Consider the following 27632-nt stretch of genomic DNA (forward strand, 5'->3'; position numbering starts at 1 on the left):
TAGATGAGAGCCTGTAGTACAAGTCGATGGAGGGTTTTCGGGATGTGGCATCGTAAATTTCCAACCAGGTCGAGAAAGCAGTCCAAGTGTGAAAACGAAAGGAGAGTAGTCACAATGTAGGAAAAGATGGTTACGTGTTTCTGGCTCGAGACCGCAGATACAACAAGTAGTCACAATATCCAAACCCCAGTTTGCTAACCTTACTTTAGTTGGGAGCCTATTAAGATGAGTGATCCACAACATGAAGGCGTGTAGCGGTATATACCCCTTGTACTAGACATGATTTGTCCAGGCGAGAGGTTCCTGTTTTTGTCTAAGTACTTCCCATGTTTTACTTGATTTGAAGTTTCCAGATTCTTCGTCTTCCGTCTTCCAGAGATACAAGTCAGCTTCTGTCGAAGTAGTTGGGAGGGGGATTGTTGTTAGGTGAATTTGCAGGAGTTCTGCTTGAGGTGAACGTGCTGAGCGGATTGACCATCCTGTGGAGGAGCATGCTTGAGCTACTGTCGAAGATAGTGTGATACCTGTTTGTGCAGGTCCAATATCTCCCAGCAGTTTGATTAGTGGTCCAAATGGAGTCCACAAGTCGAACCAGAAGCTGGCACGCTGACCATTTCCAACTTTGCATCTCAGGAACTGTATCGCATAAGTACGACGTTGAAGTAAGGTCTTCCAAGTCGAGGAGTTTTGCTGCTTTATTTCAAGCTGCCAGAAGCATCCGTCCTTAATTTTGTTATTCCTCAGCCAATCTGCCCAAAGTGAGTCCCTAGCAGTGAGAAGTCTCCATATCAGCTTCAATCAAAGTGTTTTGTTCCATTGAGTAAAGCACCGAAACCCGAGCCCTCCTTCCTCTTTCGGTAGACAGAGACTATTCCAAGATACCTTTGCTTGCGGTCTTTTTGTGACATCACCACCCCAAAGAAATCTTGAGCAGAGGCTTTCAATACTCTTGATACAACCTTAAGGTAGGATAAAAGCAGAGGCCCAGAAGTTGTAAATCCCATAGATAAATAAAGAGATCAATTCTTTTCTTCCAGCATAGGAGAGTGCACGAACTGACCAGGAGGAGACTTTTGCTGATATATTGTCTAGCAGAGGTCTATACTCTGAAATCCGAAGTTTCCTATGCATGAGCGGTAAGCCAAGGTACCGTATTGGAAGTTAACCTAGATTGAAGCCAAGTGAAGTCCACCAGGAGGTTTCATTCAGGTTCACTCCAGCTAGGAAAAGATTGGTTTTGTCCTTATTCATGGTTAGGCCAGAGATAAGAGCAAAATCTTGCAGAACTTTTGTGATATTCTCCAAAGACCTGCTGCTACCATCAAAAAGACCATTATGTCATCGGTGAAAGCTAGATGAGATACATGGGGCGTGACTCCCGATGGATGATGGCCGATAAGATTGTTGTTGTAACTGTTGTTGAGCATGATAGTGAAAACTTCCATTGCTATTGTGAAGAGGTATGGAGATATCAAATCTCCTTACCTTAGTCCTTTAGCACTTTTGAAATATCCGCAAGACTCACCATTTACCGATACAGAGAATGAGCGTGTTGTGATACATTCATTGATCATGGCTACAAAACATGGAGGAAAACCCATATCCTTGAGGACGTTGATGATGAATTCCCAGCTAACTGATACGAACGCCTTCCTCAAGTCTACTTTTAGCATACCTCTTGCAGATATGTTCTTGTGGTTGTAGCCTTGAACCAGTTCAGTGGCTAGAAGCACATTTTCGACCAGAAACCGACCCATGATGAAAGCTGACTGTGAGTTAGCAATTAGATCCGGTAGAATTGTCTTTAGCCTATTGGCTAGCAACTTGGAAACCACTTTGTAAATCGAGTTACAGCAAGCAATGGGTCGGAATTGAGACATTGAATCTGCATTTGGCGTTTTCGGGATGAGAGATAGCACTGTGGAGTTCCACTGCTTTAACAGACGACCAGTGGTGAAAATTCTTGAACTGCAGCAATCATGTCAGGACCAACAATATCCCAATGGAAGGTGAAAAACTCAGCACAATATCCGTCAGGCCCTGGAGCTTTATTTCTCGGAAGAGCCAAAACGCTTCTTTTATTTCAACGGGAGTGATAGGGCTAGAGAGGATTTGAAGCGTGGATCCAGAGCAGCGTTGGGGAATCATGTCCGCGAGTTCTGCCACAGATGGAGGATTTACATTTTTTTGATCGTTGAGAACTTTTGAAAGTACTCCACTGCCAGTTGCTGGATCCCTTGCTTTGTTTCCACAAGCTGACAAGTATCATCGAGGAGAAAAAGGATTTGGTTTTGCGCCTGTCGAGAGAGAACTGCCCTATGGAAGAATTTAGAATTTAGAGCTAACCAACATATTCTTGATTTTTGCCTTAGAAAAGATTCTTCAGCTCTTGCCAAGATACACCACTTGTGATGGGCTTCTTTCTCCAAGATTATCTCTTGGTTTGATGGTGAAGACAATAGATATTGTTGATAGGTTAGCAGGTCCTCATAGGCTTTAGAGACTCTTTTTTCTAACTCGGATTAGTTGTCTCGACTGAAAGCTTTGATGACACTCTTTAGCTGTTTCAATTTCTTGGACACTTTTAACATCTTAGGGCAGTCAAAAGATAAGGCATTCCATCAGAGACTGATCAGGGAGCTAATTCCGGGTTTTTGTTGAGAAGGGAGAGGAACTTAAAAGGTCTCTTGCCCTTGGCCTTAAATTGATCCATAAAGATGCAACAAGTACTGTGATCAGAATAACCGGGTTCACCACATACACCAAGCGAGTTGGGAAAAGCGTGTAGCCATCCGTCATTCACTAAGATTCTATCAAGCTTCTTCGCGATTACATTTACGGAGTGCTTGTTTGTCCACATAAATGTGTTACCACATAATGGGAGATCAGCTAAATGAGCTAGAGTAAGGCATTGACTGATATCCCTCATACCTCTAGAAGAGTTTGAGCTTGGAGATGAGTGCTAATGGGGGAAAAGGATCTGATTAGAATCCCCGAGGACTGTCCAGGGTTTGGCTGCAACCAAAGGCGATGAAGAAAGCTCCTACAGTTCTACCCATAACAACCTTCTTTCCTCACTGCTGGTTGAAGAGGCATAGACCATTGATACTACTACTTCCATTTGCTCAAAAGGTAACTTGACCAGGCAGGATATCATTTGGAGTGACTTAGAGAGGACTGTGACCTGTACAGCTGGGTGCCACACGTTGCCTGCTCCAGATACCATTTACTATAGCGTGGACCGCTCCTCGATGGGGTGGTTCTTCATAGAACTGACCTAGGATGAAACTATCCCATGCTTTCTTATTTTTCTCTTTTACCGAATTGGGAATAGTTACACACACCTCCCCTGAATGAAGTACAAAGGGAGAACCTTTTTTCTGTAGTTGGATAGAGTGATCTTTTACCTGTGCTTTCCAAGGAGAATCCTCTGTCAGAAACACAGCCGGAGGTAGTGTTGCGTTCACCAAGGACGACTCCTGGGGCTTTTGGATGCCAACGGAATTGGGACCCTTTGTTGCCGGTACGGTTGTGTTGATAACAGTCATAGAAGCGATTTCCCCTGAATTTGTAGATCTAGGGTTTTCGATTGATGCATCTGTAGCCGCCATGGTGGCTGAATTGCAGGAGATCGGTGATGACTTGTTGGCTGAAAACGCAGGCGTGGCAGGCAACTCTTTCAAGAACGGTGAAGTGGATACAGTCCTGTTGGGATCGGAGACTCCGCCGAAAGGCTCTACGAGGCAGAGGAAGCAGAGGTTGCGGATCCAGTGGGGATACCGCTTGGGGGTTTTTTCTTGGTTTTGGATTTGCCCATGAGGGGCGGTGGGGACCGACGCCGAGATCGGCGACGGTGAAGGGAGAATGAAAAGGATCGCATGTTTGAGAGAAAAAGAGAAGAGAGAAAGAGAGGAGCTCCTGTTTTCTCAACCTTACCTTCCTTTTTATAGCTTCTTTTATAGTGAATCTCTATAACTTATGTGGTTTATCTCGCAGATTACGCAACTCAAATTTTATTTAGACTACATACCAGTATACGTCTAGTTTATAGTTTAGATCAAATATGACTATAAGAAACAAACATATACAACAATATGTAATTTTTTTTATACGTATTATACTAACTATATTTTTGTTTACTATGAAATTATCTGTTGATATGGTTTACCAAATCCATGAAATTGATTTTCTTAGGCATAAAATTCTAAAGTTGTATTGTTGGTGCGGGATATAGTACCCCCGACATACCTGTCTAAACCAAAAGCAAACCAGTTGCTTATCTAACCCGGGAATTCGACCAAGGCGGCGAATTAAGCCTTCAAATGAAAGCCAAACAAAATCGACAGGCCCAACAAGAGCAACTAGCCAAGTTTCTGATCGACTCAAGACCGACCTGGCGAAGAAGAAGAAAATTTTCTGATTTCAATTCAAACTATTAGGAAAGTAGACATGTTTTCTAATATAAGACAGCATATAAATAGAGGGGTATCCCCCTCTTGGTAATCCATCCATCCCCCTCTTTGTAATCCATCTAACAATTAATACAATAAACCTAATTTCTCCTTGTTCTTGAGCAAAACTTTGGCTTGTATTCCAAGAGATTTCAATTCTTTTTTACTTCATAACTTTGATCCAATTTTAATAGAAGAGGTCTTTATTGAATTTGTTTCCCCTAACATAGTGAAAAACCTAGTTTCTATAATTGACGCTGTCTATGGGGACGCAAATTTCTCAGCTACTTCTCTCTTGAAAACACGCTTCAAAACTTCTCTCGCAACTCGAACGATGACTCCAACCTCCAACGACAGAATCACCGGTGAAACCCTTCCACAACAAGACGTTTCCACCATTGGGAGCCTTGATAACCATAATCCGCAAGATAGCTTCTCGTATCCAAGCGCCACCTCAACCGAATCACCGCCGCTCGTCTATGTTCTTCGTAATCAGAATACGTCGGCTAACCCAACCGATGACCAATCTCCTCCTAGAACCAGGACAGGTACGGTCAAAGCGCCCAGTTAGGAGATAGAACATACAGATGGACGATAACCTGGTGACCAGTCTAGCGTCATGCGACCTCTTGTTGCACAAATCGCACAACCCCCTCAGGCCGTCTCCCTGAATAATTTCCAAATCATGTCCAGGACAATGACAAAGGAGATTTACCAGATGATCTCCGATACAAACCAGAGAATGGATGCAGTCGAGTGTCACACACCACCTCCCCCACAGCAGGATATTGCACCACATCAACTGTTCAGGACGAACGACACGATCCAACGCTATCTGTTCCCCGATCCCCCGCTCTTGGTTGATCGAGCTAGTTACAGACCATCCTGTCGATCTTGGCTTCCGGAATACAGCCGCACATCAGACAATCTCTGCAAGGCCACACGGCTTCGTGTACCCACCACAAGGTTGAGGAGATCCACTCCTTCATCGTGCTGTTAGTTCGGCCCTCGAGATTGATAGGATGATCAAAGCAATGCAGCAGACCCTGTTCAATCAGTGAATCATGCAAGCAGTAGTCCCACATGTGAATCTGAAACTCCCAACCTACGAAGGAAAGAAAGATCTGGTGCAATTTCTGACATCGTTCATTGCCATGGAAGCCAAAGCTCGTTTCACCGAGGAGCAGAAGGATGTCAAGTATTGCTAGTTGTTTGTTGAGAGTCTGTCAGGAAACACATTAACCTGGTTCTCCAGACTCGAAGCAAATTTCATCGACAGGTTTGCTCAGCTATCAATGGCATTTCTACGACACTATTAAATCTTTATTAAACATGGTTTTTCTAGCACAAAATTGTGGGAGATGACCCAGGAACCCGACGAATCCCTGCATCGATTCCTGACCAGGTTCAAAGAGAATTAATCCAACGTTTCTATCTCAGAGGATGACGCGATTTCTGCCGTTAAGAAATGACTCCTTCCCATATCTCCCTTACAGAAGGACCTGAATATTCAAGAACCAAAGGATTTGGTTGACACACTCTACCGAGCCTCACGGTTCGCACTCGTGGAGGAGGATGTGGATAAGGGAGCTGTGAAGACAGCTCCCACACGAACGATCTCTACGAAGGATAAAAACCGGGAAGACTATCATGAACCCCGCAAACACTACAATATAAGGGATTCTAAGCGGGGAGCAGTTCATGCGATCTCCTAAGCCAACAGACAGGACAAATCATCTTCGAACCCGAAAGATTTAGTCTCCGACTTCCATAAAGTCCCAGACACTCGACTGTCGAATGCAAACACTTGTCGAATAATTACCTGTCCGGTGAGATCGAAGCTGTCTGTCAACCTAAGGTTTTTCTTGGTGGTCGGCGAAATAACCACTACAAGAAAACATGCGATTAGCGACTACAAGTAGCAACTACATTTGTAGTCACCAAAAATAACGACCAAATAGTGACCACTTTGCGACTACGTTGTGACTATAGAAATTTAGTCGCTACTGAGTCACTACGGCACCGACCACAACTGATAGTCGTACCCTAGTCATTAAATTAGCGACTATTGTGCGAATCATTTGACGAGTCATAAGATAGTCATAAGGTGGTCGTAAAATAGCGACTACGGTACTGACCACAGCCGATAGACGTATAGTTTGCGACTGCTCTTTGACTCATACGGAGAGTCATTATATAGTTATCTTGTAGTCGCCAAATAGTCGTTAAAGACAGTTAAACAAAACGTGTTTTTCATGATTGATGTCATATTTATATCATGGAACATAATTGATATCGTAGAACTTGAATATGGGAACATAAATGATATCATAGAACTTGAATATGAGGGGATGGTCAATTCGAAGATTACACTTTTTAATTGTAAGTGGTATGATCCTGTTCTCGGTAGACGTGAATGCATCGAGGAAATACAAACAAATATGAACCATTTATTTTAGGTACGTAAAGACTCCATATAATTTAGATACTTACACATAAATGTAACTATCCATACTAAATAATGATTTTACAAACAGCATCTCAAGCGGATCAAGTTTGCTATATTCCGTATCCATAGATAAAGAAACCAAAGTGGGAGTGGCTTAGTGTTCTAAAAGTAAATCCTAGAAGAAAAATTTCAGGAGAATACGAAAACAACGAACCGGCTCTATTGCAATATTTAAACCCAAATAAATTATATTTGTTAAATAATATTAATTTTTTTTCAGTATTTAAACCCAAATAAATTATATTTATAATCTGTAATTTAAATTAATTTTCACTAAGGATTAATGTTTTCCAAAATAATTTAAATTTGTAATTAATTTTTACCAAAATAATAAATTAATTTGTAATTATAATTTTTACCAAAATAATTTAAATGTTTTAAATGTTATAGTTTACAATTGGGCTAAATTTAGGCCCATATCCACTTCCTAATTAACTAATTTAGACAAACCCTTAACCCCTCTACCTCTCGAAATTCTCTCAATCCCTACTCTCTCGAAACCTCTCTTAAACCCTACTCTCTTGATCCAAACTCGACTTCTAGTCTCTTTGAATCTATCAATCTCTCTATCAATTACCAACAAGATGCCGAATCGAGGAAAAAAGAGGAAGGTTGCTCCTAACGTTGCTCAGAGACCGAGAGGGGAAACACCAAATCGATGGCCTAACACTCTCCCTAGTCAGTATAATTTCACGCCGGTGGTCCAAGATCGTCCTTTTCTGCAGACGCCTAAAGTGCAAGTCGCCAGTTCACAACAACAATCACCAGAAGCCCACATCCGGAACTATCCTTCGCTGCAACAACTTTTTCAGAACTTAATTACACACCCACCTCCACCCGAACTATACCAGACTCCTTCCGAAGAAGTCCACTTCAATCCACGCACTCAGGCCAATCTTCAGGATGTCCCTCCGCCTTCTCCAGTTTGACCCTCTCAACCTCGATCACATCCATCGTCTCATGGGAACAACGTCTAAGAAGAATCTTCTCCGGTGTTGCCGGAACTCCAGGAGGACCTGTTGCATGCTCTAAATGCACTGCTTCTGGTTCTAGACAAGGATAACTTCACCACTGTCCTCTCTCCCACACCCATACCAAACACCCAATGGTATGATCTTTCCTCTTCACATGTTTTGGAATGGTGTTTTGTGATTGTAATTGTATTTTTTGATTGTTAGAAGAGAAATTGGTGAGTCAATGTATTATAATGATTGTGGTGTTGGCTTATACGAATAGCAATGGTTTTTTATGATTGTGGTGTTGGCTTATACGAATATCAATGGTGTTTTATTCTTGTGGTGTTGGCTTATACAAATAGCAATGGTGTTTTATGATTGTGGTGTTGGCTTATACGAATTACATAGCTGTTTTATGATTGTGGTGTTGGCTTATACGAATAGCAATGGTGTTTTATGATTGTGGTGTTGGCTTATACGAATAGAAATGGTGTTTTATTATTGTGGTGTTGGCTTATACGAATTATAAAGCTGTTTTATGATTGTGGTGTTGGCTTATACGAATAGCAATGGTGTTTTTTGTCTTATGCGTATGCGTATTGTAATCAAATAGAAACAGATGCCTCTTCTATTGATCTCATTTCTTTTGGTTTGTCTATTATTTGCTTTTAAGTAACCTACTTACTTGTTTTATTGGTTCAATTGTATGGAGGTTTACACATGACAAAGGATCAAAACTTGTTCGGAAGATTACTAAAATTCTTGTAAACAAATTCGATGATCCCTACTACAGCTGAACATGTGTGCGGTGGGACAAACAAGAGAGATAATTTCTTGAGTTTGCGGTAAGGATTTATGTCACATAGCCTTCATACATAGCTAACCATGTCTTCTTTCCACTCACAATAGCTCTTTTTTTTTCTAGAAAACCCACACCTGGGATCGTTTGATAACCAGGACTGTTCAAGCTTATTTTAAGCAAATTTGTCAAAAGCGGATCAAAGACAAGGTTAGCACTGTGAGGACTAGTCGATTTTAACCAAACTGGATTGAAAACACTCTCTGGATTACGATGGAGGATTATTGGGACACTGAAGAAGCACAACAAAGGAGTAAAACCTACTCTGATGCCTATGTCTAACCATAATGGCGTAGGTCCTCACGTCCACCTCTCAGGGCAAAAAATAACAGCTACCTAACCATCTTTAACTTCTTGTCTAGGAACTTGTTCATTCTTTTCAGCCAACCGATCCTCTTATGAGATTCCCTCACCCCAACAGGTTTCTTTTGAGAGCACACATACTCCTCAAAATCATACTCATCTGAGTTGTCTCCCTGTCCTTGCTCCGCTTACTCTCCCTCAGCTTCAGATTCCTCCTCCGGATTGTACAGCTCCTCCAAAGGTGGTGTGAAGTCTATGTTGTTCCCTAGCCGGACCTTGGCACTCACGACGTTGGGTAGGATCATTTGAGCTGCCCCTGCAGCTGGATGGACAAAATTGAACAAGAACATATCATTGGCCTCTCATAAGCCAAGAATCTCGCCAGCGTGAGGTAGTCGATGTCTAGCCACCTCGGCTCATGTATCACTCCCTTCAAGGGCACATCGCAGGCTACCAAGATTGGTGTTACCAATCCTCCAATGGAGATCTCTCCAGCTCCATCCCTCCTCGCAGTTTTCATTGCCCAAGACTTCAGGTAGAGGAACTGATCGAGCAGCACAAAGACCATACTAGTGTCTGCAGCATCTCCGGCTAGAGGTGTACCATCCCTAGCATTGCCTAAGACTCCACATAAGGCAATATCTAGCAGCTGGAGCTCATGATCATTCACATTCCCAGTCTCCTTTCTAGCAAAAAGAGTGCAGGCGACGGACTTGTGAAAATACCTCAAAACAGGGCTCCTTATTTGTGCAGACTTGGAGCTTGTAGACTTGTAAGGAAGCTTGTCGCCTATTGTCAGCCATAGGGACTTCATCTCCTCCTTGCTCACTTCCATGTTCTCTCCAGTCCCAGCCTTGAAACCATACAGCTTCTCCATCTCCTTGAATGTAAGCCGGTACTCCTTGTTGCGCACGGAGAAGGTGATGAACCCGATCCCCCCATCGGGTAGTAGGGTCGGGTGGTCTTCAAAATAGTGTAACCGCAGTGTGGAGAGGAAGTGAACCGTCTCCTCCTCATAAGCTTCAAGGTTCGCATCATCTTGCCCAGGTGGCACATGTCGAACAGGAACTCGACGTCTCTTGCGATTCCCAACTGCTTCATTGTTTCACGGTGAGGGAAATGGGTTCNTGGCACTCACGACGTTGGGTAGGATCATTTGAGCTGCCCCTGCAGCTGGATGGACAAAATTGAACAAGAACATATCATTGGCCTCTCATAAGCCAAGAATCTCGCCAGCGTGAGGTAGTCGATGTCTAGCCACCTCGGCTCATGTATCACTCCCTTCAAGGGCACATCGCAGGCTACCAAGATTGGTGTTACCAATCCTCCAATGGAGATCTCTCCAGCTCCATCCCTCCTCGCAGTTTTCATTGCCCAAGACTTCAGGTAGAGGAACTGATCGAGCAGCACAAAGACCATACTAGTGTCTGCAGCATCTCCGGCTAGAGGTGTACCATCCCTAGCATTGCCTAAGACTCCACATAAGGCAATATCTAGCAGCTGGAGCTCATGATCATTCACATTCCCAGTCTCCTTTCTAGCAAAAAGAGTGCAGGCGACGGACTTGTGAAAATACCTCAAAACAGGGCTCCTTATTTGTGCAGACTTGGAGCTTGTAGACTTGTAAGGAAGCTTGTCGCCTATTGTCAGCCATAGGGACTTCATCTCCTCCTTGCTCACTTCCATGTTCTCTCCAGTCCCAGCCTTGAAACCATACAGCTTCTCCATCTCCTTGAATGTAAGCCGGTACTCCTTGTTGCGCACGGAGAAGGTGATGAACCCGATCCCCCCATCGGGTAGTAGGGTCGGGTGGTCTTCAAAATAGTGTAACCGCAGTGTGGAGAGGAAGTGAACCGTCTCCTCCTCATAAGCTTCAAGGTTCGCATCATCTTGCCCAGGTGGCACATGTCGAACAGGAACTCGACGTCTCTTGCGATTCCCAACTGCTTCATTGTTTCACGGTGAGGGAAATGGGTTCCTACAAAGCTCATCTTGCCGAGGACCTTGAAAAGCTTGGTTGGAGTCTCCACCTCTTTTAGCTTCAGCCTCCGCGAAGTTTGGCGTGTGCGTTCTCTCTGCTCCTCTTCTTGGTCACGGGTCTCCTCCTCTGAAACTCTATCTTCTTCCTCAGCTTCTCTCTCGGCTACCTTCTCAGCCTTTTCAGAGACTGGTCTCTTCCCTCTTGCAACCGCAACTCTGCTCCTTAACTGCGAGGTTTGGGTTTCCTCTAGTTCTCCTCCACCGGCATCAGAATCGACCTCTATCGGGTCGGTAACGGTTCTCTCGGACGTAGACAGGTCCCTACGTCGAAGAGATCGGCGGACTGCGACAGCTACAAGATCAGGATAGAGAACACGAGTCTCTACACGATCGGTTGCTCGAGCATCCTCTCGGGTGGCGGATCGGGTCGTGCATCGGGTTGGGGATGCGAAACGTCCAGCCGACGGTTGGGAATGTGGAACAATTCCCCTTCCTTGTGAATCGTGAGCTTCGGCGGCATCACCTCCGGTTATAGCAGCAGTGGAGGTTGATCTGCTCCCCTTATTTTGGTAGGTCTTCATCTTTGGTGCCATTGTCGGATTTTTGAACTTTAGAACAGAGACTAAGCCGAGATTAGTATGGTTAGTCCACAAAAACAAAGAAAACTCGATTTCTAGAGAGAGAAGGAGTTTGGAAGACAAATAGTGTAGGGTTTAGATAAAACTTAGGGAGTTATGGAGTTTTGAGGTTAACGCTCCTTAAATAGGGAAGGTTGGCTTCTTGGGCTTCACCGAGAGTGAGCTAGGGTTTTATGGAATTCGGACTCCACTCGCCACTTGATGGGGAACACGACCAGGCGCGTCTGGTACGGATTCGGGTAGAGCCTCGGTTCCCCAAATTCTCTTTCTTTTTATTTCTCTTTTCCCATTTTTTTTTATTTTTTTATTTATTTTTTTTTAGATAAATGAAAATATGCAAAAATAGAAAATAAGATTCAATAAATAAATAAAAATTAAAACAAAATAAAGTATACCTTTGGGACTTCCTCCCAAGTGAGCTTGTTTAAAGTCAATAAACTTGACTCTTCATGCTCTTTAAGCATGGGTATTGGGAGGGAGAGGTTCTGGAATACTCTCCTCTGTAACAAGTTGAATCAATAGATTTTCCAAGTCTTATCCAGGTTCCAAAGCAAATGTAGTATTGACCTCTTCAAGATGCTTGACTTTTCTCTGCTTTGTTTTAGTGGAAACGGTTTGACCATCAATGGTTGGCCTTTTAATTCCTTTCTTGACATCAAACTCCATCTTGAAATGCTCCCCATGCTCAATTCTGATCTTGCCTTGTTTAACCTCAATCACTGCTCCTATTGTTGCCAATAATGGTCTTCCTAGGATCAGTGGATCATCTGGTTCCTTATCCATATCAAGGATCATGAAATCAGTAGGAACTTCCACTCTTCCAATCCTGAGAGGCAAAATATTCGGGATCCCAATCGGATGTCTTCTTGTTCTATCAGCTAGAACCAAATACAAACTACTTGGTTTAAAACTGCTGAAACCCATCTTGTTGGCAACTGATAGTGGCATGATGCTGACTGAAGCTCCCATATCGCATAAGCAATTTTTGAAAATCCGAAGTCCTATCGAGCATGGTAAAGTAAAAGAGCCAGGATCCTCCAATTTCTCCTCGATTCGCAGTTCCGGATCAAAACACACCCCACTCCTCAGAATTTCATTACCAATCTCCATAACAGCTTCCTTAACCTCAATCTCCAGCTGAGCTGTCTCCTTGATGATTTCCTCTCGAGGTTTGTGTGGTGGCAAGAGCTTAGGAGGTGGAGCTTTTCGCTTGGCCATACATTCTGCAAGCGCTTCTAATTGGATGTCAAGAGCAACATTGAACCTTTCCTCTAGTTTCCCTTATGCTGCTTCAAGCAGTTGAGGTTGGTCTGCCATCTGAACGTCTACACGATGTATCATCCGATTACCACCATCGGGTGTGACATCGGGTTCAGCCTCAGATAGTTCTTCAGATTGTGATTCTCAAACCAGTGCTCGATCATCAACTCGATCACTCTCATAGGGTAAAGGCTCAGGTTCATACTCGGATATGTAGTACTTGACCTCATTTATCCCATAGGGATCCACAGCCTCCCCATCTTGAACATCACTGTCCTCAGTTAGGTAATCCTTATAGTCATCATCAAGGAAAATGGCTTGGACAGGGGCATAATCCTTTGGGTTCTGAACAGCTTTACCTGGAAGCTGTTTGATCTTTGGAGGTGGTTGGATGTTGTGGTGGCCCTCGAGGTATCTCAGCTTAGTGTTGAGAGAGTCATACTTAGCAGTCAAATCGTTGTATCCAGAATCGATCTTGTTGCTCATCTCGGCAAAACGTTAGGCATTGTCCATTGCAGGCGATGGTTGACTCTGTATCATTTGTTGAATCAGTCCGCGTAGATCAGCTTCTTGGGATTGGTTCTTCGGGCCTTGTTGTGGTTGGAAACCAGGTGGTGCAATTGGTTTGTAGTTGCCTAAGTACTGCTGCTTAAGAGCATAGCCTTGATTGTATTACACAAAAGGGTTTTGCTGGCCTTGGTTCCCTTGGACTCTGGATGGGTAGACTTGGTCTTGAGGATTAGCAACATTGGGGTTACGGTAGGACAGGTTCGGGTTTGGTTTGCAATTGTTGTACCCCTTGTTATAGCCTCCTTGGTTGGTGATGTAGTTCACATCCTCAAGCTCAACATTCACCCCATCTTGTTGCAGAAACTGCTCTTCCTCGGAGATGGCATGGACATGCTGCTGCTGGCTTAGGAGCTTATCCAACTTGTCATTTACGGCTTTCATGTCTCTCTTGTACTTGGCATTTTCCTATCCAGTGGATCACATAGTGCGATCGTACTCCTCATTGTAATGCCCATCAGATTGAGCCAAGTTCTCCACTAGATCCCAACCTTCATCGACATTTGAAACATGTTATTTTGTATGGGTTATGTATGAAAGTGGAATGCAAGAGGTTTCAATTACTCTTATGCTGTTGTAGTATAAGAGATGTCAATCCATAATGAGTATGATGCAAGCAGTCTAGATGTGAACACTTATTTAAGTTAAGCCAAATATGAAATGGTTTTGATGTAACAGTTGTTGACAGAAATGTAAATGCAGAATACAAAACACTAAGATAATAGACTAAATGCAAGGTAATAACTGAAACTAAGATATGCAATGAAATAAGAGTGAAACTAAAAAGATGCAGAACATAAAGTAAGAACTTGGAAGTTGACTCGAGCAAGCACTCGATCGTATGCTTGATCGAGTAGAGGGTCGAGTGGGAAGTTACGAAAAACAGAAATCAAACTTAACAATCAAACAGAGCAAATCTAAATAGTTCAAATGAAAAGCGGATAACAATAATCAAATAAAAGAAATCAATAACACAGAAGGTCCTAGGGATGGATTCATGGGCTGGACTTGAGCTATACTAATTTAAACTGATTAACAAACCTCAATCAACAGTGATCTATCTATAGACAATGACCCTCTAATACTTGTTAATCCATTCTCATGACAATAACAATCAAGCTTAGATGCTCCTAGATCTAGTTCTCACTAGCTATTCCACATAAAAGCAGGCATAAAGATCCAGATCATCACATGTCAAAGATCACCTTGTGCAACCAATCTCTTGGGACAAGAATAATAATCTCTAGCATTAGTATTATCCAGAAGCTTAAACATTAGTCTGATGTTAAGCAACTAGGATCTGTTCTTACCCTCTCAAATATAAGAACAACATAGAGCAAGCCTAATCTAGATGAAATATTTATACAAACAAGCTTGATCAGTCTAAACTACCATAACTCTCATCCAACCTAATCCATCCCTAAGATCCTAACACACTACTCAGATTAACAACTCATGATGAACAAAATCATAAACCCAGAAATTAATGAAACTTGCATGATTAGAAAGTTAAGATGGAAATCTACAACTTTGTTCAAAGAAATAAACTTAGATTCTCAATACTCAAAGAGTTACAGAAGCAACAAAGTATGAAAATCTAGAGAAAAAGCTTAAAAGTGGCTGATGATGTAAAGCTAAAAGCTAAAATCCTAAAAAGGGTAAATACTAGGTTTTCTGATATTTTCTCTCTGAAAAGTGGCTTGTCAGCGGCCAAAGAGTACAAGGGGTATATATAGAAAACTAGGGAAGCCCTAAAACAGCTACAGGACAAAATAGGAAGGCGGCTCGGTTGACTCGACCATGTGCTCGGTCGAGTGCATGGTCGAGGCAGGTCTTCTTCTGCTCCTCTAAGTCGGTCGAGTCCCTCTTAGCACACGGTCGAGTCCCTCTTAGCACACGGTCGAGTGTGGTGGTCGAGTGGACTTTTAGACCTTGATTATCCTCTGCTCTAGCTCCTTTGTCTGCTTCTCTTGATGGCTTCACTTTCCCTCAGCACTTATCCATGCTCAATTGGGTCCTAAATCACCTATTTATGCAAGAAACAATGCAATGCAATGCAAATCTACTCTAATGCATAAACAACCCTAAAACTACTCAATGATCTGTAAATAACAAGCTAGTGAATCAAGCCAAATGTGTAAATAAACTAAGGTAAAATAAGATAAATTATGTGAACATCAACACCCCCAAACTTAGTCTTTACTTGCCCTCAAGCAAACAAACAAGACATGAGTAGGAAAGTGAGGTTTGAAGGTGGGATCTCAGAACCTTAAACATGCTAATAGACTAGCTAGAATCAATGTCCAATTTACTATTACTAGGTTGCAAAGTGAATGAGCTGTAATTAAAGATTTTAGACAAGCCTTTCACAACCTAAACTGATTAAAGCCTTAAACTTCCATATGTATTCAAATCAACAATTTCCTTTAACATTCATTAAACAAGAACATGAATCAGATTATGCAATGCTTAAACTCATTTGGCTTGGTAATAAGGGTTTAGAGACAGAAATTTTCTCTCTTTTGAGTTGGGCTTATCAATAACAAGGGTTCTCTCACAAGATAAATGGATTGAGCTTCAGAAAAATGCTAAAGGTAAGATCACTTAGACACATACAAGAACAGAACCTTGTCTACCCAAAAGTACCCAAAGTAAATGTTCCTAATCATTCTAAACCCATGATGTCCTATTTCTACCCTTTAACTTCATCTTTTTCTCTTTGCTTCTCTGTTTTAGGAGGGGTTTCAACTTGATTTCTCTTAGTGGAATGGGGTTTCTTTCTTATTTGGTAAGGTTCTTATTCTTACTTGTTTCTCAAGTCATAAAGCTTTTCACTGAACTCTTCTTTTCTTTCTTTCTTTTCTTTGACCAGAACCTTACTTAGAACTTTTAGTGCTCCCATTCTTTCACTTAGAGTTTAATTTTTCTTTAAAAACACTTCCCTCCTAAGGAATTAACCCTTCACACACAAGATTTAACATGGCTTGAAAGAAGGATTGGTTAAGGGTAGGGGAAATGATTCAATGATGAAATCAACTACTTGGATCAACAAGAGTGGTGAAAATGGGAAAAGATGATCCAAATATGTATAAAGTATCCATGAGTTTAAAGCAATGCCCAAACTGATAATTAAAAGTCAATATTAGGTTCTTATAATTAGGAAATGGTTTCATATCACAACATGCTTCAGTTTAGAAAGAATGCAATATAGGAATTCTAGACTTGGTTCAATCTTATATTTCTAACCACTCAACTAGCATCAAAGTACTAATAACTTGGGCATTGATCCTAGTTTAGTGAATTCAAGCAAGTTTACAAGGCTAAACTCATCATAGATCCCTAATGCAAATATGAAACAATCCTATATGAAATATGCTAAACAAGATCCTATTATGCAATGCAAACTACATGAACACTCTGTTTTTTTTTACAAAGATTTTGTGAAAAATTTTCAAATTTTTAGGGTTTTTCTATGCCTTAGATAATATTTAAATACTAACATGATAATGCTAAAAATTTGAACTAAGAGAATAGAAAATAATGTCAAATGTCATCTCAAACCCTTCCCCAAACTTAAATTAAACAGTCCCTTGTGTAAGAGATATTTGAAAGAGGATTCAAGATTTAAAATAAAATAAAACAAGAAATGCAATGATATTTACAATGAGATGGTGATTGTGGTACCTTATGGATTGTCGAATAAACTAGAATGGCCGTCATGTACTTGATCACGTACTCGAGCATGCACTCGACCGAGTGCTTGGTCGAGCAGCTGGTCGTTGTTGCATATGAACCTTCCTCTGTTATCTGTTTGATACCCCCTTCCTTCCTAGCCACGAAAACACTAAAACCAAACCAAAATACTTTAAATTTAGATTAATATTCACAAGGTTACCTTAGGGATTTCCTCCCTACTGAGCTTGTTTAAAGTCACTAAGCTTGATCGTTGGTGCCTTTTTAGGCTTGTTTTGGAGACCAGAGAGGTGATGAGGTCCCCCCTGGTTCAAATTGATCACCATGATCCTTGTTCTTCGTCAAAACAGTCACAACACCTGAACCTTGCTTAATCTTAACCTTGGGCTTTGGCCTTGCTTTTTTAACAGATTTCTTGTTGAGTTTCACTTGGAGATCTTTCACCAAGCTAGTCAACTCTTGAACAAAATCCTTGAGGTCTTGAACAACTACCTCATTGGAAGAAACCTTGGTCTTAGAGTTTATTTTTTTTCTTAAAAAAGTCATCATCTGCTTTATCTTCTATCACAAAGGGATGGCCTCTAATGGTGGGTTGGTTTGTTGCATTCTTGATATCATACCTCATAGTTAACCTATCAGCAATTTCAAGGCTGATTAAACATTTTCTAACATCTATCATTGCTCCAGCTGTGGCCAAGAATGGTCTTCCAAGGATAATAGGATCATCAATCTCTTGCTCTATCTTTATGATGATGAAGTCAGTTGGTATCCTGGCTTTGCCAATCTTAACTGGGAAGTTCTCCAGCTTGCCAACATCATCTTTCCAAGACCCATGAACAAGACTTATGTAGAGGTTGCTTGGTCTGAACTCCTCATATCCTAGCTTCTCTGTTATTGAGAAGGGCATGACACTTACAGAAGCTCCTAGGTCACACACACACTTGTTGAAGTGCATGTAGTTCAGTGAGCATGTTAGGTTGAATGAGCCAGGATCCTCAAGCTTAGTTGGAACCACAACAGTTCCAATGTCTTCTAGGTCCTTCTTGGCTTGATTCTTAGCCTTCTGCTTTGATATGTCAAGTAACATGCCTTTATAGAGTGGATATGGCTCATACTGCTCTAAAGCTGGTCCTCTCTCTTCTTCTTTCTCTTCAATGACAACCTCTTGTTTCAAAGCCATCACTTTCTTCTTTTCAATACTCTCCCTGATTTCCTTCAGCTTTTGTTCCTTAAAACGTCCTGGGAATAGCAGAGGAGGTTTGTAAGCAGGGGAAATGTATTTGACAAGCTTAACAGCTTATGTGGGATCAACTCGATCTGTCACTCGTTCGTGTGCGTGGTCGAGCACCTTGTCGAGTGGTTTTCCTGCTTCAATCTGCTGAGTAAAACCTTCACTCTGAGATTTATCTTGTGACAAATCCTCCCCATCTTGATCCTCATTGTCTTTGTTCTTCTTCTCAACGGTCACTTCATGCGGAATGGCCATCAGATCCTGCTTCTCAATCTTTTCTTTGAGCTGCCTAATCATTTGTTCTTTGAAACGTCATGGGAATGGCAGAGGTCGTTTATATGCTGGAGGAATGTACTTGGTGGGTTTATCAGGCTCAGAAGGGACCACTCGACTGGTAACTCGATCAGCCACTCGATCGCGTGTTCGATCGTGTGCTGAGTCGAGTGCACTATCGAGTGTTTTCTCTCTTTGGTCTCCTGCTTCATTCTAAGCTGAAACTTGTTGAATATCCTCCCCATCGTTAACCTCACTGCCCTCAGTGAGATATTCCTCAGTAACAAAGATAGCCTTGGCTGTAAATTCCCTTGGGGTTTGCATAGCTTTGCCAGGCAGTTAATTAGGCTTAGGAGCAGAAGTTGAAGCCATATTGCTCTCCAAGAACTGAACCTTTGAGTTTAAGCTCTCAAACATAATATCCAAGTCGTTATAAGAAGAATTCAATGTTTGGTTCAGCTCAGCAAACTGCTTTGCTTCCTCAACCTGCCCATTTACTTGTCTAAGTAAAAATTGCTGCATCATAGCTCTTAAGTCAGGTTCTTGGGCTTGTGAGGTATGGAACCCTTGAGGTTGACATATTTGAGCATGGAATCCTGGTTGCTGTTGCTTGGGTACATAATGGAACATACAGCTTTGAAACATGATTACTAACTCGAACAGACAGACGGTCGAGCACAGGCTCGAGTGAACCTTTGTTGGTGACTCGATCAACCAATCGAACTGACACTTGGTCGAGCATTGGCCCGAGCTGAGGATGAACTGACTGAAACAAGAGGACTGACTGAATCTGTCTTGGTGCCAGACTGTCACAAACAACTACTCAAATGGCAAAGGCGCCAAATTGAAACATGTTATGTTGTATGGGTGATGTATGAAGGTGGAATGCAAGAGGTTTCAATTACTCATATGCTGTTGTAGTATAAGAGATGTCAATCCATAATGAGTATGATGCAAGCAGTCTAGATGTGAACACTTATTTAAGTTAAGCCAAATATGAAATGGTTTTGATGTAAGAGTTGTTGACAGAAATGTAAATGCAGAATACAAAACACTAAGATAATAGACTAAATGCAAGGTAATAACTGAAACTAAGATATGCAATGAAATAAGAGTGAAACTAAAAAGATGCAGAACATAAAGTAATTGGAAGTTGACTCGAGCAAGCACTCGATCGTATGCTCGATCGAGTACAGGGTCAAGTGGGAAGTTACGAAGAACAGAAATAAAACTTAACAATCAAACAGAGCAAATCTAAATAGATCAAATGAAAAACGGATAACAGTAATCAAATAAAAGAAATCAATAACACAGAAGGTCCTAGGGATGGATTCATGGGTTGGACTTGAGCTATACTAATCTAAACTGATCAACAAACCTCAATCAACAGTGAGCTATCTCTAGACAATGACCCTCAAATACTTGTTAATCCATTCTCATGGCAATAGCAATCAAGCTTAGATTCTCCTAGATCTAGTTCTCACTAGCTATTGCACATAAAAGAAGGCATAAAGATCCAGATCATCACATCTCAAAGATCACCTTGTGCAACCAATCTCTTGGGAAAAGCATGATAATCTCCAGCATTAGTATTGTCCAGAAGCTTAAACATTGGTATGATGTTAAGCAACCTAGGATCTGTTCTTACCCTCTCAGATATAAGAACAGCATAGAGCAAGCCTAATCTAGAAGAGATATTTAAACAAACAAGCTTGATCAGTCTAAACTACCATAACTCTCATCCAGCCTAATCCATCCCTAAGATCCTAACACACTACTCAGATGTACAACTCATGATGAACAAAATCATAAACCCAGAAATCAATGAAACTTGCATGATTAGAAAGATAAGATGGAGATCTACAATTTTGTTCAAAGAAATAAACTTAGATTCTCAATACTCAAAGAGTTACAGAAGCAACAAAGTATGAAAATCTAGAGAAAAAGCTTAAAAGTGGTTGATGATGTAAAGTTAAAAGCTAAAATCCCAAAAAGGGTAAATACTAGGTTTTCTGATATTTTCTCTCTGAAAAGTGACTTGTCAGCGGCCAAAGAGTACAAGGGGTATATATAGAAAAGTAGGGAAGCCCTAAAACGGCTACAGGACAAAATAGGGAGGCGGCTCGGTTGACTCGACCATGTGCTCGGTCGAGTGCATGGTCGAGTCAGGTCTTCTTCTGCTCCTCTCAGTCGGTCGAGTCCCTCTTAGCACACGGTCGAGTGTGGTGGTCGAGTGGACTTTCGGACCTTGATTCTCCTCTGCTCTAGCTACTTTGTCTGCTTCTCTTGATGGCTTCACTTTCCCTCAGCACTTATCCATGCTCCATTGGGTCCTAAATCACCTGTTTATGCAAGAAACAATGCAATGTAATGCAAATCTACTCTAATGCATAAACAGCCCTAAAACTACTCAATGATGACCTAACAAGCTAGTGAATCATGCAAAATGTGTAAATAAACTAAGGTAAAATAAGGTAAAATATGTGAACATCAACATCCTTGTTGAGGAAGTTTCCATTGCTTGTGGTGTCCAGCAACATCCGTATCTTTGGGACCACTCCTCGGTATAGTGTACTTAGCAATGAAGCATTGCTGAAACCATGAAGAGTGCATCTGGTATCCCTTGAAACGTTCCCAAGCTTCGCTGAACGTCTCATTGCTTTTCTGAACAAAGCCGGAGATATCATTTTGCAGCCTTGCAGTTCTGGAGTTGGAGAAGAATTTGGCTAGAAACGCCTTCTTGCATGCTTCCCAGGTGGTGATGGAATCCTTGGGGAGGGATTTGTCCCAGATGTGTGCTTTGTCTCCCAAAGAGAATGGGAAAAGCCTGAGCTTGAATCCATCTTCACTAACTCCATTTATCTTGGTTAGGCTACAAAGCCTATCAAACTCATCTAGATGATATAACAAGTTTCATGGATTGCTCTGTTCCATATATAAACCCCCCTCTTCTTCCTCTCGCCTTAGAACGCCGCAGACCCTCAGAATAGAGAGCGAGAGCTTCTGGGAGAGATCGAGAGCTACTCAAAACTCTTTTCACTTTTGTTAGGATTATTTTTGTTTCTTTTTGCATTTTCTCTTAGATTTCTACTCTATACTCTTCTACTCTACTTCTACTTTTATTATAATGCAATTTTCGTTTATCTATGCTTTTATGTTTTCTGCAATGAGATCAAAGTAGTGTAATAAAGTTTCTAGGGATGGGATAGACGATTTTGTGTTCTTGATCGGTTAGGATGTCTTAGCTTTTATATTTTTCGTTTTATAAATTCCCTTCTAGATTGGTGTTCTTAATGCTATCAACAGACCGAGAGGTTGAGATTAGAACTAAGGTGTTTTACCACTGAGAGGTGTTGATGAAATGCTTGAATCAATCAATGCTAGAGATTTACTCACTTAGCCTAAGAGATTAGATGAGTAAGGGGTTTATTGACAATAATGGATCGGTTTGTATTGCCTGCTTGGTCATGTTTCTCCAACGAGAGTTGGGTAGGGAAGTGATTAAGATTGATTGTTTCTATCACGAGAGTGTTTTAACAAGATTTTAGAGATTCATTGTCTAGGGTATATCTGCTTGAGGCATGTAGGACATCTGTACTGGTTAGGAACACTTAGGATTCGAGTACCCCATCCTTAGGAACACTTAGTCGAGTACCCCATCCTTAGGAGCTCAATCACCCCACCTGATCCTGTACATTCGAGTGCTTAGTTCATGTGGTTCTTGTTTATATTTGCTTTCTTTGTTTATTTTAGGATTGTTAGATCAAACCCAACTATTGCTTGGCTTGACTTGCATAGTTCTGATCATATCTTATCTGCTAGCATAACAACCATTTGGATTGATAACCCTTTGTACTACAACAACATACGGAATTGATACCTAGGGAGAAAATCCTATTATCAAAAGGTAGAGAAGATTGGAGAAACATATGAGAAGACTGTTCAAGAGAGGTTGTCTCAGCTCGAGGCAGAGTCTCTTGCTTTGTCAGATGGAGAATCACGGCCACGGAACCTCACAACAGAAGAATATACAGAAATTTTCGTTGAGGTTACTTTTTTCTAAAACCAATACACATTTATAGTCTTGGAGTTTAATTTGTCATCCTCTAATCTTAACTTTTTCTCTTATTTTCAAGTCCATTGAGAAGGATTCAAGAGGAAGACCTTATAGCGTTGGAAGCCTCAAGGACTACCTTATCAATGTAAAGAATAAGCAAGTATGTGGCTCTTCTACCTTTGTGTCTCACCAAGAATAGTTGAAGGAAGCTCAACGCATGATAGAAGAACAGGCTGCTCATTCGTTGAGGCGTGATGCAGAAATTGCTGCGCGTGAAGCTGAGCAATCCAAAGTTATTGCTACCCAGAAGGACAAGATTGACCAATTCTGCATCGTGGAGGAGTTTTTGAGGGAATGTGATCCGCGGTTTCAGAATTTTGTTGCAAGCCATTCAGCTAAAGAGACAACCACAAAACCTCTTCCCCAAAATAATCCAACTCCAACTCCATCAACATCTGCTTAATATGTTTCTCTGTCTTAACTCTTTTTGGATGAACTCAATCTCACTCTTTTGGATGAACTCATTGCCACTTTCAGATTGAGTTTATGACCTTTTTTTATTTCTGTAATTTGAACATGTACCGTGTATTTCTATATTTCAATATTGCAATATTATGTCTTTCAAAATTCTAATCACTCTATTTAAATTGGTATACAAGAATGAAAGGAAGAGGATAAAGGGAAATTAGTATATGCAACATTCAGATTCTGAAATCAACATCAGTGGCCAAATAGTCGTAATTTAGTTTCTAAATAGTCTCCTCTAAGTCACTATGATAAGAGACTATATAGCGACTACGAAAACTGTAACGCCCCCAAACCGTCCTATGGCCAGACAGACCAACAGACACTCACAAAACGCTACGATGGGAACTGCGCTGAGCTGGTCCAGTCCAGGGACGGAAGCGGAGGCTTACTGACCGGTCCTCCCTAGCACAATTCCACCGCGACCGAGACAACTTAGGCTTTGCAACCCTCGCGGTCTGGTGCGTTGTGTTGGCCCAGACAAGGCTAGTACCATTTGAATTCACACAACAATACTTAAAACAACTTCATACTTTATTTATTTCATAAAATAAGTTTAGAAAACATTTATACAAAAATGGCGCCAAGCCTAAGGCCAAAACACGATAAACTTTAAGTTTTACAAAAACAACAACTTGCAAAGGCAATATAACACTACACCGGTTGGCCTAACGTCCTGTGCTCCCTCTAAGGCTTTTCCCCACTAAGGTTACCTGCAAACAAATTATGGAGTCTTAAGTGCTAATCACTCAGTGAGTTCGGGAACCTAACAAGAACCAAAAACCAACCCAAACCCAAGCAAGCAAGCAAACAACAAGCAAGCCTAAGCTAAACAAACATGCAAGACTAAGCTTTCAACATGCAAGGCTAAGCTATCAACATGCAAGGCTAAGCTATAACCAAGCAAGCAAGCAAACATTCAAACAATCAAATGGGGAAAGCATGCAGAAGATAATGAGCTAAACAAATAAATCTAGCAAGCAATCAATCAACAACAAAGCAATAAAACTTGAATAAAATATAAATAATTTAAACAAGTTTTAATTCTTATGGGCCTGGTATGCTTCCTCCTTCCTTTCAACAACTTTGTGAACACCCACACTACAACCTCAAAGGCACGCAACCAGAACATCACCTAATGCTACACCGTCGCGTAGACAGCTTCGACCAGGGTAGCAAGCCCAGTAACCTCCGAGCTCTTCGTGCCAGGCCCTACAACTTACGAACATGAAATAATGAACGCGGCTGCATGCTGGTACGGAATCATCCTGAGGACAGCCATACCCAAGTTTTAGTACGCTAGCAGGACTTTGTCGCGGACACAACGAATTAAAACTTCTACATTTGATACCTTGAGTTTATATGGTTCTTGGAACACATAAATTTACAAGTATCGTACAAATTTTTAACCTCTCCAGCACTAGAACTTGTGTACGGGCGTTTCACCTTTTGCACAATCTAGTGTCGAGACTAACCTTTAGCAATGCAATTAAACAAGAAAAGCAAACAAGAAATTCAAGTAAAATGAAGTTACACTAACATGCAATGCAAACAAGAAAACATGCAACAACAACAAGCAACATGCAAGCCTAAGTAACTAGAGAAATATCTAGAGACTAAGTGCTAAACATGCAAACCACTAGCAATAACATGCAACTTAAGAAACTACACTAAAATCTAGAGACTAAGCTCTAAATACTAACATGCAATGCACTCAAGCACACATGCAACAACAAAAACGCAACTTAAGAAAATAGAAGAAAATCTAGAGACTAAGAGCTAGGCGCAACCTCACTCTAACAAGCAAGGAAGCAATAGACGAGACTTAACTACCTAGAACTTGATCTAGAAGATAAGAAACGAATCTACCCAAAAATGCCTAAATTTAACTTGAAAGACAAATCCTAAGCAAATATCAACAAAAACCCAACCTATCATGTACCATATTACATGCTTCGAGATTCACCTGGACTTGGATGAAAGAAATGAATCTAAACAGACTTCTAGTCCTTATTGGCGAGAACTAGACGCGAACAGCTCCTACGGCGGAACACGGCTAACGACCTAGGCGGATGCGGCTAACAAATCGTGGAAGAGAAAAAGCTTCTGAGGAAAGAACTCTCTTTCTAACTCTCTAACTTTCTCTCTCTTTTTCTCTAAGGGTGGGATGAAAAACGACATGGCTTCCTAAGGGGGCTATATATAGTGGAAAAGGTGTGAGTTTGTGTGGTTTGTTGAGCCAATGCATGGCAAGCAAGTGTTCTCCTCTATGCTACAAATATACTTGGTGAAACACATAAGACTTGACGTAACATACACTTGTTCTTTTCTTTGTCTCACATTTTCCTTTGCATGAAATCTCATTGGTCAGATTGTGAGAAGACAAAATGATGATGTTTTCTAACTTTTCTTGCATGAAATCCTATTGGTTGATTAAGAAGACAAACGCTCCTTTATTTCTGGATTCTTGTCTGCTCAGTAGCGACACCGCGGTGCAGTCGATGGTTCGCGTCGCGGTACAGTCTCGAACAGATTCTGCGGCATGGTCACGGACGACCCTGTGGTGCGTATTGGATCTACGGTACGTCGCGGATCTACAGTACGCGGTACGGTACATGGTACGGTACATGGCTTCTTCCTCTTATCTCGACCATTTTTCTTCCCTTGTATTTTTAAGAATATCCTTCGAGAGAAAACTCTTGTCCGTCGATCATCCGTCCTTTAATCGATGGTAGACGCGTCTGGCAACGGCCATCGGCCATCTCTCGGACTATCCACATTCTCTCCAACACTTTTTCGGCAATTCTTCTACCTTCCTTCCTTGCCTTCTTTCCAAGTCGTTTCCAGGTCCTTTGGTCATAAGTTTTTATTTTAATTTTACCCTGTAGTGAGGGTCACTACATCCCCCCCCCCCTTACTAGAATTCGTCCTCGAATTCTGTGGTTATCTCCACCTTTTCTTGTGATGCCGATGCTTCTTGTCATCTGTGTCTCCATCCTGCTACCACGGTGATCTCCCTTACATCAATACCTCCGTTGTAATGTTTCTGGAAGCTTGAACTTCCTCTCATTCCTTGGTCTTTACGAGTCTTCTTGACTTGCTTCAATCTTTGTCGTTCTTCACACTGTTAATTGTCCTTGCCATCACCTTTGGCTTTGTCTACTTCATTATATGCTCTCTCCACTCGCGCCATTGGCTAGCGCCATTGAAAGCTTCTTCATCTCCATCAACTGCTTGGTTCTCCATATTAGCATAACAACCATTTGGATTGATATCCCTTTGTACTAAAACTGCATAAGGAATTGATACCCTGGGTGAAAATCCTACTATCAATTTGGCGCCGTTGCCATTTGGTTGAATTTGCTACGTTTAGGATTTTAGCACTTGCTAGATCAAGTTCTATAATTTATTTTGGTTAGTTACTGACTTGTTTACTTTCGTATTTGTTTGTCTTGCATTTCAGGTACGACCCGAGTACCCACCTGACCCATCACTCGATCACCTGGATCGGGTTGACCCTCGTGTACTCACTCGGTCAACTGTTTGTGCATGCAAACACGATCCAAAGGTAGCCAACACTTGAGTCCTTTCATCGACAACATCGACAGACCTAGGGTACTACGTCAACAACAAGTCCAGCAACCACAACCATCAACAATTGAGGAGGAAATGAACGGTCCACCAGCTCCTCCAGGGAGGACCAACATATGAGCAGGAGATGCTCCATCTACTCACACTCAAAGAAATGGCATTGTGCCACCTGCTGTCCAGAACAACAACTTTGAGATCAAGAGTAGTCTCATCCAGATGATACAGAGCAACAAGTTTCATGGGTTGCCAATAGAGGACCCATTGGACCATTTGGATGAGTTTGATAGGCTCTATAGCCTAACCAAGATCAATGGAGTAAGTGAAGATGGCTTCAAGCTCAGGATTTTCCCATTTTCTCTGGGAGACAAAGCACACATCTGGGAGAAATCACTCCCCAAGGAGTCCATCACCACCTGGGAAGCATGCAAGAAGGCGTTTCTAGCCAAATTCTTCTCCAACTCCAGAACTGCAAGCCTGCGAAATGATATATCCGGCTTTGTTCAGAAGAACAATGAGACGTTCAGTGAAGCTTGGGAACGTTTCAAGGGATACACCATTCGATGCCCTCATCATGGCTTCAGCAATGCTTCATTGCTAAGTACGCTATACCGAGGAGTGATCCCAAAAATACGGATGTTGCTGGACACCACAAGCAATGGTAACTTCCTCAACAAGGATGTCGACGAAGGATGCGATCTAGTTGAGATCTTAGCTCAATCTGATGGACATTACAATGAGG

Source organism: Camelina sativa, chromosome 10, assembly GCF_000633955.1.
Source record: "Camelina sativa cultivar DH55 chromosome 10, Cs, whole genome shotgun sequence".
Taxonomy (NCBI): Eukaryota; Viridiplantae; Streptophyta; class Magnoliopsida; order Brassicales; family Brassicaceae; genus Camelina; species Camelina sativa.